This window comes from Dasypus novemcinctus, chromosome 8 (genome assembly GCF_030445035.2).
Source record: "Dasypus novemcinctus isolate mDasNov1 chromosome 8, mDasNov1.1.hap2, whole genome shotgun sequence".
Lineage (NCBI taxonomy): Eukaryota > Metazoa > Chordata > Mammalia > Cingulata > Dasypodidae > Dasypus > Dasypus novemcinctus.
In genome coordinates, this window is record NC_080680.1 from 12,045,810 (window position 1) to 12,053,684 (window position 7,875).

Sequence of the window (7,875 nt, forward strand, 5' to 3'; positions counted from 1 at the left end):
AAAAATCATGCATAAAATAAAGAGTTCCCATATACCACCCTATTATTAATATCTTGCATTAGTGTGATACATTTGTAATAATTCATGAATGTTTTTATAATTGTACTATTAACTATAGCCCATCATTTACAAAAGGGTTCAGTTTGTGTTGTACAGTCTTACGTTTTTAAAAATTTTTATTTTAGTAATGTACATACAACCTACGGTTTCGCCCTTTTAACCTAACATTCATGGATGTAATTCAGTGTTGTTAATTATGTTCACAGCGTTGTGTCCCATCACCACCATGCATTTCCAAAACTTTACCCTCAACTCGAATAGAAACTCTGCACAATTTAAGCATCAACTCTGCAGTCCCCTCCCCTGCCCTGTCTCCTGGGAACCAATATTCTACATTTGGACTCAATGGGTTTGTTTTTTCTAATTATTTCTTATCAATGAAGTTATACAATATCCATCTCTTTGCATCCCTAATTTCATTCAACATGCTTCAAGTTCTTCAAGTTCATTCATGTTGCCATGTTTTCATTTACTTTGGAACCCATCACTGCTCCATTTTCTTCATGGGTCGTCTCCTAATTATCATGCACCCCATGCAATTTATTTAAGCATGAAATGACCTTTTATAAAGCAGCTAGCCATATGCCTATTTAGCACAAAGTAAGTAATGAATCGAGATTTAGATTTATGCTGTAATCGTAGCCACTTTTTCATATTTTTTATTAGAACAGTTGTAGGTTTACAGAAAAATCATGCAGAAAGTATAGAGTTCCGATATTACACCCTGCCACACACACACACACACAATTTTCCCTGCTAATAACATTCTGCAAAAGTGTGGTACATTTGTTGCAATTAATGGGGCCCGTACTATTAGAATTATATTGCCTATAGTTTACATTAGAGTTCACTCTTTGTGTTCCATGGTTCTATGTGGTTTTGCGATTTTTATTGTGATAACATACATGCAACATAAAATTTCTCATTTTAACCATTTTCAAATACACAAATCAGTGGTGTTAATTATATTCGCAGTATTGTGCTACCATCACCCCCATCTGTTACCAAAACTTTTCCATCACCCCAAACACCAACTCTATATCGCTAAGCTTTAACTCCCCATTCCCCACTTCTACCCTGGACCCTGGTTACCTGTATTCTAGTTTCTGACTCTATGTAATTACATATTGCAATTATTTTATGTAAGTGAGATCTAACAATATCTGTCCTTCTGTGTCTGGGTTATTTCACTCAACATGATGCCTTCAGGGTTCGTCCGTGTTGTGTGGCATGTGTTAGAGCTCCATCAGAACCCTTTTTCTTGAATCTGAATGGACTGCTCAAGTCCAAGGGTTCTTTAGTAATGTAGACCCTGGTGTAAATAAAAAGGACAAATAGTTAACAACTACCTCCAAACAGCAGGTTGTGTGAAGTAAGAAAACAAGTCTTTGCAGCCACTGAAAGCTGCAAATCTGTTTATCTCCTTTTGGAGATTAGGAACATTAGTTGAAATCACATTTTAACAACCATCAAATGGTCTCTTTTCAAGCTACCTAAACTTTTATTTTGTTTCTGGCTGGATTAATTTGCAAATGAAATGAAATGTGTTGACAGTCTAATAAAGTCTCTTGAGATTGCTTCAGAAAATCAAGGAAAGAGAAGGAAACAATTTCCACCAAAAATCTGGGCTGAGCTGAATGATTTAAATATCAAAAGGAGAGACTTTGAAAAGATAGAGAGATTAAAAAGAAGTAGGGTAGGAATCCATCTTTGGGATCTGCTGCGAGGACACAAATGCAATTCCATATAATGCCTTCCCTGATAAAGTCTCCAGTGGTGAATTCCATTTCAGATGTGTAGATGGGAAATCTGATTTCTCCTTTCTGGCTCCATTGTCTAGGACGTTCAGAGCACAGGTGAGCCGAGTCCCAGGTCCTAAAGCAGCCCCTTGCGTGGCCTCCTTCCTGCTCTGATGGTCAGAGTGTCTTCTTACACTCTGTTGCAAGGTGGGGAGAAGCCAGCTACAAACATGTAGCCTTTTAAGTTCTGAATGGCTCTTGACCTTCCCCAGCTGTGGTTAGAAATGATCCCCGAAGCTCTCTGGTCCAAACCCCTGCCCATGTAGGAATTCTCAGAAGATGCACAAAAGGCTCTGCTTGAATGTGTTCTGTGTCCAGGAGTTCACTTGGGGCAGGAGGAACCACCTGATGATTATTTAAATGCTTTTTTTCTAACATTTTCATCACTTAAAAAAATACCCCGTGTTCTTTAGCTATCACCCCCACCACTATCTCCCCATCCCCATCCTTCAACAAACAATAATCTACTTCAGATTTCTATAGATTCATCTCTTCTGGACATTTCATACAAATGGAATCATACCCTCCATGGTCTTCCGTGACTGGCTTCTTTCATTCAGCCTCATGTTTCCAAGGTTCGTCCATGCTGTAGCACGTACCAGTGCTTCATCCTTTTTATGACGATTATATCCCATTGGATGGACACTCCACATTTTGCTTTTCCATTCACCAGTTGATGGACATTTGGGTTGTTTCCATCTGGACATTTATCTTAAAGCAGCTTTATTTGTACTCACAAGCTGGTAAGGTCTGAAAAAAAAAGCATTTTCCAGACCTGCTGCTGCTTTGTCTGAATCCTCTCATAATAGATGACTACAGGCTTCCCCTTCCCTTCTCCTTGCAATACCAAATCCAAACGGACTCCGCCACGGTCCAATGACCACCACCTCTTCCATCCTTGAGACCTCTTGCTTCGCTTCTTGCCTCTCAGAATTACATCGAAGACCTGGAAGCTGATGGAAGCCCTAAGTTTAAAGAGCTACTGCTGTTCCAGGGGATGGATGTGAGTGAGAGCTTTTTGCAGTGAGGAGAGAAAGGAAAGGGAGGTGTAGAAGAGCTTGGGTATAAAATACCCTCTGATGAAGTGTGAGTGAGACGGGAAGGAGCAAGGTCTTAGATGGAGGGGACGCAGGTTTTCACGAACACTTTCTTTAGAAGGGGGAAACTCAACTGCCGTTGTAGGCTGAAGGGCAGGGATGGCTCAAAAGCAGAGATGAGCTGGCGGGTGGAGCAATGCCCCCGGGAGAAGAGCCCAGAGCACAGCTCTGTTCATGCATTGATGAATCCTCACCACCAGCCTCGTTCTCACCTGGGTCTGGACTGAGTCGCTCACCCCTGGTGCCTCAGCGCTCAGGTTCAACCCAGACAGTGTCGGCCATCAGGAAATACTGCCTCCCACAGGAGCAGGGACGGAGCCTCCGTTGACATCTGTGGCTGTCCACGGGCTGGCGGGTGAGGGACGAGGGCAGTGTGAGGGAGTTTACCTTCCCTCGACCTGCACCGTCCAAGACAGGAGCCATGCACCAGGCGTGGCTATTGAGCACTTGAACGTGGCACGTCCGAATGGAACTGTGCTGTCTGTGAAAAATATGCCCTGGAGTTTGAAGACAGCGTGAAAAAAAAAAAAAAAGGTGAAACACCGCATTGATTTTTATGTTCATGACATGTTGAAATGATAACATTTTTGACATATTGGGTGAAATAAAATATATGATAAAAACTCATTTCACTTGTCTTCTTTTACCTTTTATATGTAGTTACAACAAAATTTAAAATTATACACATGACTCACTTTATGTTTTGGGGGGAGAAGCTCGGGGATAATGGGCACCTGCCCAGTTTTGTGTCCTTTTGTCCACAGGCCAGGACAGAGTGCAGCATTTGGCCAACACCTGGAGCATCGAGGGCCTCAGTTTCCCTCGTGGAGTAAAAGAAAGTTGGGTAGGACTGAAAGTCCAGAGATCCAGGCATTAGGAGTCTCTATAAGGTCAAAGTTATGGGGAGGACACAAGAGAATATAGAAAGCCAGGAGTTGTGGCCAGAGAGTATCCTGCTTTAGTTTCTTATCTTGGACGTTAGTCCAACCTAGAGCGTGGTCATGGGGGCATGCAGCCAAATGGAGGCAGCAAGCAAGTGATCCACGTTAAGTTACGTTAAAGTTAAGGTGCTCCATGGGTCCACTTTGTGGAAAGCTGGAGTCAACCAGCCTTAGGCCAAGTGTGGAGGTGAGGATGACCCTGACCCCAGACATGAGAATCAGCCAGGGCAGCGAAGGAGTCGAAGGAGTCGCAGGAGATCCGGAATAACAGAAAGCAGGAGAGAGAGAAGGCTGATAAAGCCAGAGGGAGGGGATGCAAAGGAATGTTTCACCCCAGGGCAGAGGAGCAGCCTTAGTTAGGAAGCAGTTGTGGCGGAGAAAGTCCCACAGTGTGTTCTGAGAAGGGCCAGCATGATTTAGGAGGGTGGTGCTGTCAGGAGGGTAGAGTTGATCAGCAGCCCCAAAAGTGGGTGGCTCTCAGGTGGGTTCCCGGCATTGCAGCCCCGGAATACGCGTAGACAACAAGGCACCCCATGGTTCCACTCTCCTGGAATGCCTCCTTCCAACAGGGTGGGACGATTCAGAAGGGATTCTTGCCCATATTCTGCAGTTAAGACCATACCAAAGAACAAAACAAACAAATGAAAAAACATACCCAAGGTTTTGCTTAATGGGTACACAGTTTCTGTTTGGGATGATGGAAAAATTTTGGTAATAGAGGGTGGTGATGGTAGCACAACATTGTGAGTGTAATTAACACTGAATTGTATATTTGAAAGTGATTAAAATAGGGAAATTTTATTTTGTATATATGTAACCACAATAAATTTTAAAAACAAACAAGCAAACTGTAGAATCATACAACACAGAGTGAACCGTAATGTAAACATGAACTTTTGTTAATTGTATAATCATAATAATATTGGTTTATCAGTTGTGACACACATACCACACTAATGCCAAATGTTAATAATAGAGGAAACTATGTGGGAGAGAGTGGTGTATGGGAACTCCACTTTCTGTGTACTTCTGTAAACCTACAGCTGTTCTAAAAAATAAAGTCTATTAAAAAATGCACAAGGGTCGGAGACAAGCAGCAACTTGCCCTGCCAGCTCTGGGTGTCTCCCACTTCTGTGCTCTGCTTCTGGCTGCACTTGATCCTGACTGTAGCTTGTACATGCTTCCAAATCAGATGGGTGTGCAAGGGCTGGGAGGCAGTAAGAGCAGAAGAAACACTTAGGGGAGCATTATTTAGGGCTTGTAACTACCCGCCTAATAGTGTCACAGTCAGTCTTTGGGAATAGTACCAAGATCCTGAAAGCTGTTTTGCCTTGGGACAAACATATGCTGTTACACAGGCAATTTGTAGGTTTTGTTGTTGTTGCTGTTTGTTTTTTTTATTTTTATCCCCTGCTCCCCTTGAGTTGGTTCCCTCATCTGTCTGCTCATTTTTTCCGCTCCTTGTCTGCTCATCTTCTTTAAGAAGCCCTGGGAACTGAAGCTGGGACATCCCATGTGGGAGGCAGGTGCCCAACTGCTTGAGCCACATCCTCTCCCTGCTTATTGCATCTGTTCATGTGTCTGCCTATCATGTCTGCTCATTATTTCCGCTCCTTGTCTGCTCATCTTCTTTAAGAAGCACTGGGAACTGAAGCTGGGATGTCCCATGTGGGAGGCAGATGCCCAACTGCTTATTGCATCTGTTCATGTGTCTGCCTATCATGTCAGCTCTTTGTGTCTGCTTGTCTTCTTTAGGAGGCACCACGAACTGAAGTGCGAGGCAGGTGCCCAACCACTTGAGCCACATCCACTCTCCTGTTTGTTTTCTTAGGGTTTGTGTTAGAGTTAGGGTTAGGGCTAGGGAAAGGGTTAGAATTAGGGTTTAGGTTATAGATTAGAGTTAAGGCTAGGGTAAGGGTTAATTTTAGATTAGGTGTAGGTTTAAGATTGGGGTTATGGTCAATGTAACGAGCAGACAATTTTTAACCTTCCTGATGTTTCACATGGACCTGCCTTAAGCATTTCCAATGCATCAGTCTCTGTGGTGGGCCCTGGCTTTCCCAGTGTAACTCAAACAGTCAGGCAAACTCTTCATCTGCTTGGCACTTGACAGGTACCGACGCCTGTACATAAGCTATCTCCACGAAATCCACACAGTTTGGCGAGTGGAGGTCTGAGTTACCGCCTAGCTCCGTTACAGAGGCTAACCCTGCTGTGAGCTCTCAGAAATGTACAGCAGGGAAGTGCGTGGCTCCACCTCAGCCCTGTGGTTTCTGTGGCACTTTATATTCCTAAGAGGGAGATCAAGCCTCCACCTGTGGACAAATTTTTATATTGTCTTCTCATTTTAAAAAAATCACCCTTGGAAACTCTTGAAAACTCTTGGCCTGGATTCTCCATCACCTTCACCTCCCCGGAAGAGGACAGAGGCTGATGGAATCCAGACCCAGAACACTAGAATAGCCTTCTAACAAGGTACCTGGGGAGTGGATAGCTTTTTCCCAAGGTGCATCGGCAGACTTCTCAGGAGGGAGATGCCTTTTGGAGACTGTGCACTGAACGTTTCGGTGGTGAAACGGGACGAGCTCCACCCACCTCTGCCCTTGTCCAGGCATAACCCTAAGTTAAATCAGTGTAGCATAAACTGTATACATTATGACTGTAACTTTATTTTTAAAATGTGAAATTAGTATGAAAATAGTTGCCAAATAATTATGTGACGCTGATGGCATTATTTTTAGCCTTTTATTTTTTAATGGGAGGAAAACACAAAGCATGTGCTACACCTGGATTGTTCTTTATGAACTAGGAGGGCATTTTCGATATATAAAAGTACTCTGACACTCTAGAACAGTATTTAGTAAAATGATGCTTCAGGAGAGAGGGACTAGCTCTGCCCAGCTCTGCCCAGCTCTACCCAGCTCTGCCTTTGTCTAGGTACCTCTGCCTTGCCTAAGGAACAGGCAAAATGGCTCTGGAAAACACTTTGCTTTCCTGGCCTGTTTTTCTGCATTGTAAAATAAGGTGTTTGCAAAAGATAATCACTAAAAGCCTTTGAAATGCAAACGAAATGACTGTGGTCCTCCTTGAGCACCACCAAAGTATTTCAACTACACCAGTAGGAAAAGAGCTTTTGCCTTGTCCAAATGTTTGTTACTCTTCTCCAAGTTCGTTTTCTTAAGAAGTTATAGCGGTGTGTCAGAAAATTGTTAAAATCATTTCCAGGGGCATATCAGGGCTGAAGGCTAGCAGACGAAAAATCACTTCCGCCAAGGGAACCAGACCAGCAAGTGGCTGAGCCCATGTTTTAACCCTAATTTCAGACTCTGGGTGCCACCTTCACCACGGCACCACACTGGAAAAGGGGAGTGCTGGGTCCTGAATTTCAAATGAGTCCTCTAACTCTGACAAGTCATATTTCATTAGAAAATGCAGTAAAAGCTTGGGCCTGGAGTTAAAATACAGGCTACAGGGACAAAATCTTAATTTTGTTTTGTTTTATTGGTTCCATTAGGATAATGACAGAGGAAAGTAAAACCACACAAAGGTAAAAAACCAATAGGAATCCCACACACGGATGTGTATTTTTAAATTTTATTTAGCCCTGCATATAAAAACTACCACTGGGAGCTGATGTGGCTCAGTGGCTAAGCACTTGCTTCCCACGTAAGAGGTCCTGGGTTCAGTTTCCAGCTTGGGACCTCAAAGAAGGAAAAAGAAAGAAAGCAGAACTACCGTTGAATGTAATTTCCTTCTTCCAACCCTTTCTCCAAATTCAGAGCTCCCCTTAGCCTGTCCCAAGAGAGTCTCCTCACTGCCAATCCTATACACAGGGCCACAGGCAGTAATGACGCAGGCTAGTAAGGCAGGGAATCAGTAGATGGATCTGGAACCTGGCAGAGAGTCCATGTAGACATCAATAACCCCAAGACGACTGCTGGAAGTCCCTCCCCAAGATTCTGCTATTCAGTACAAGA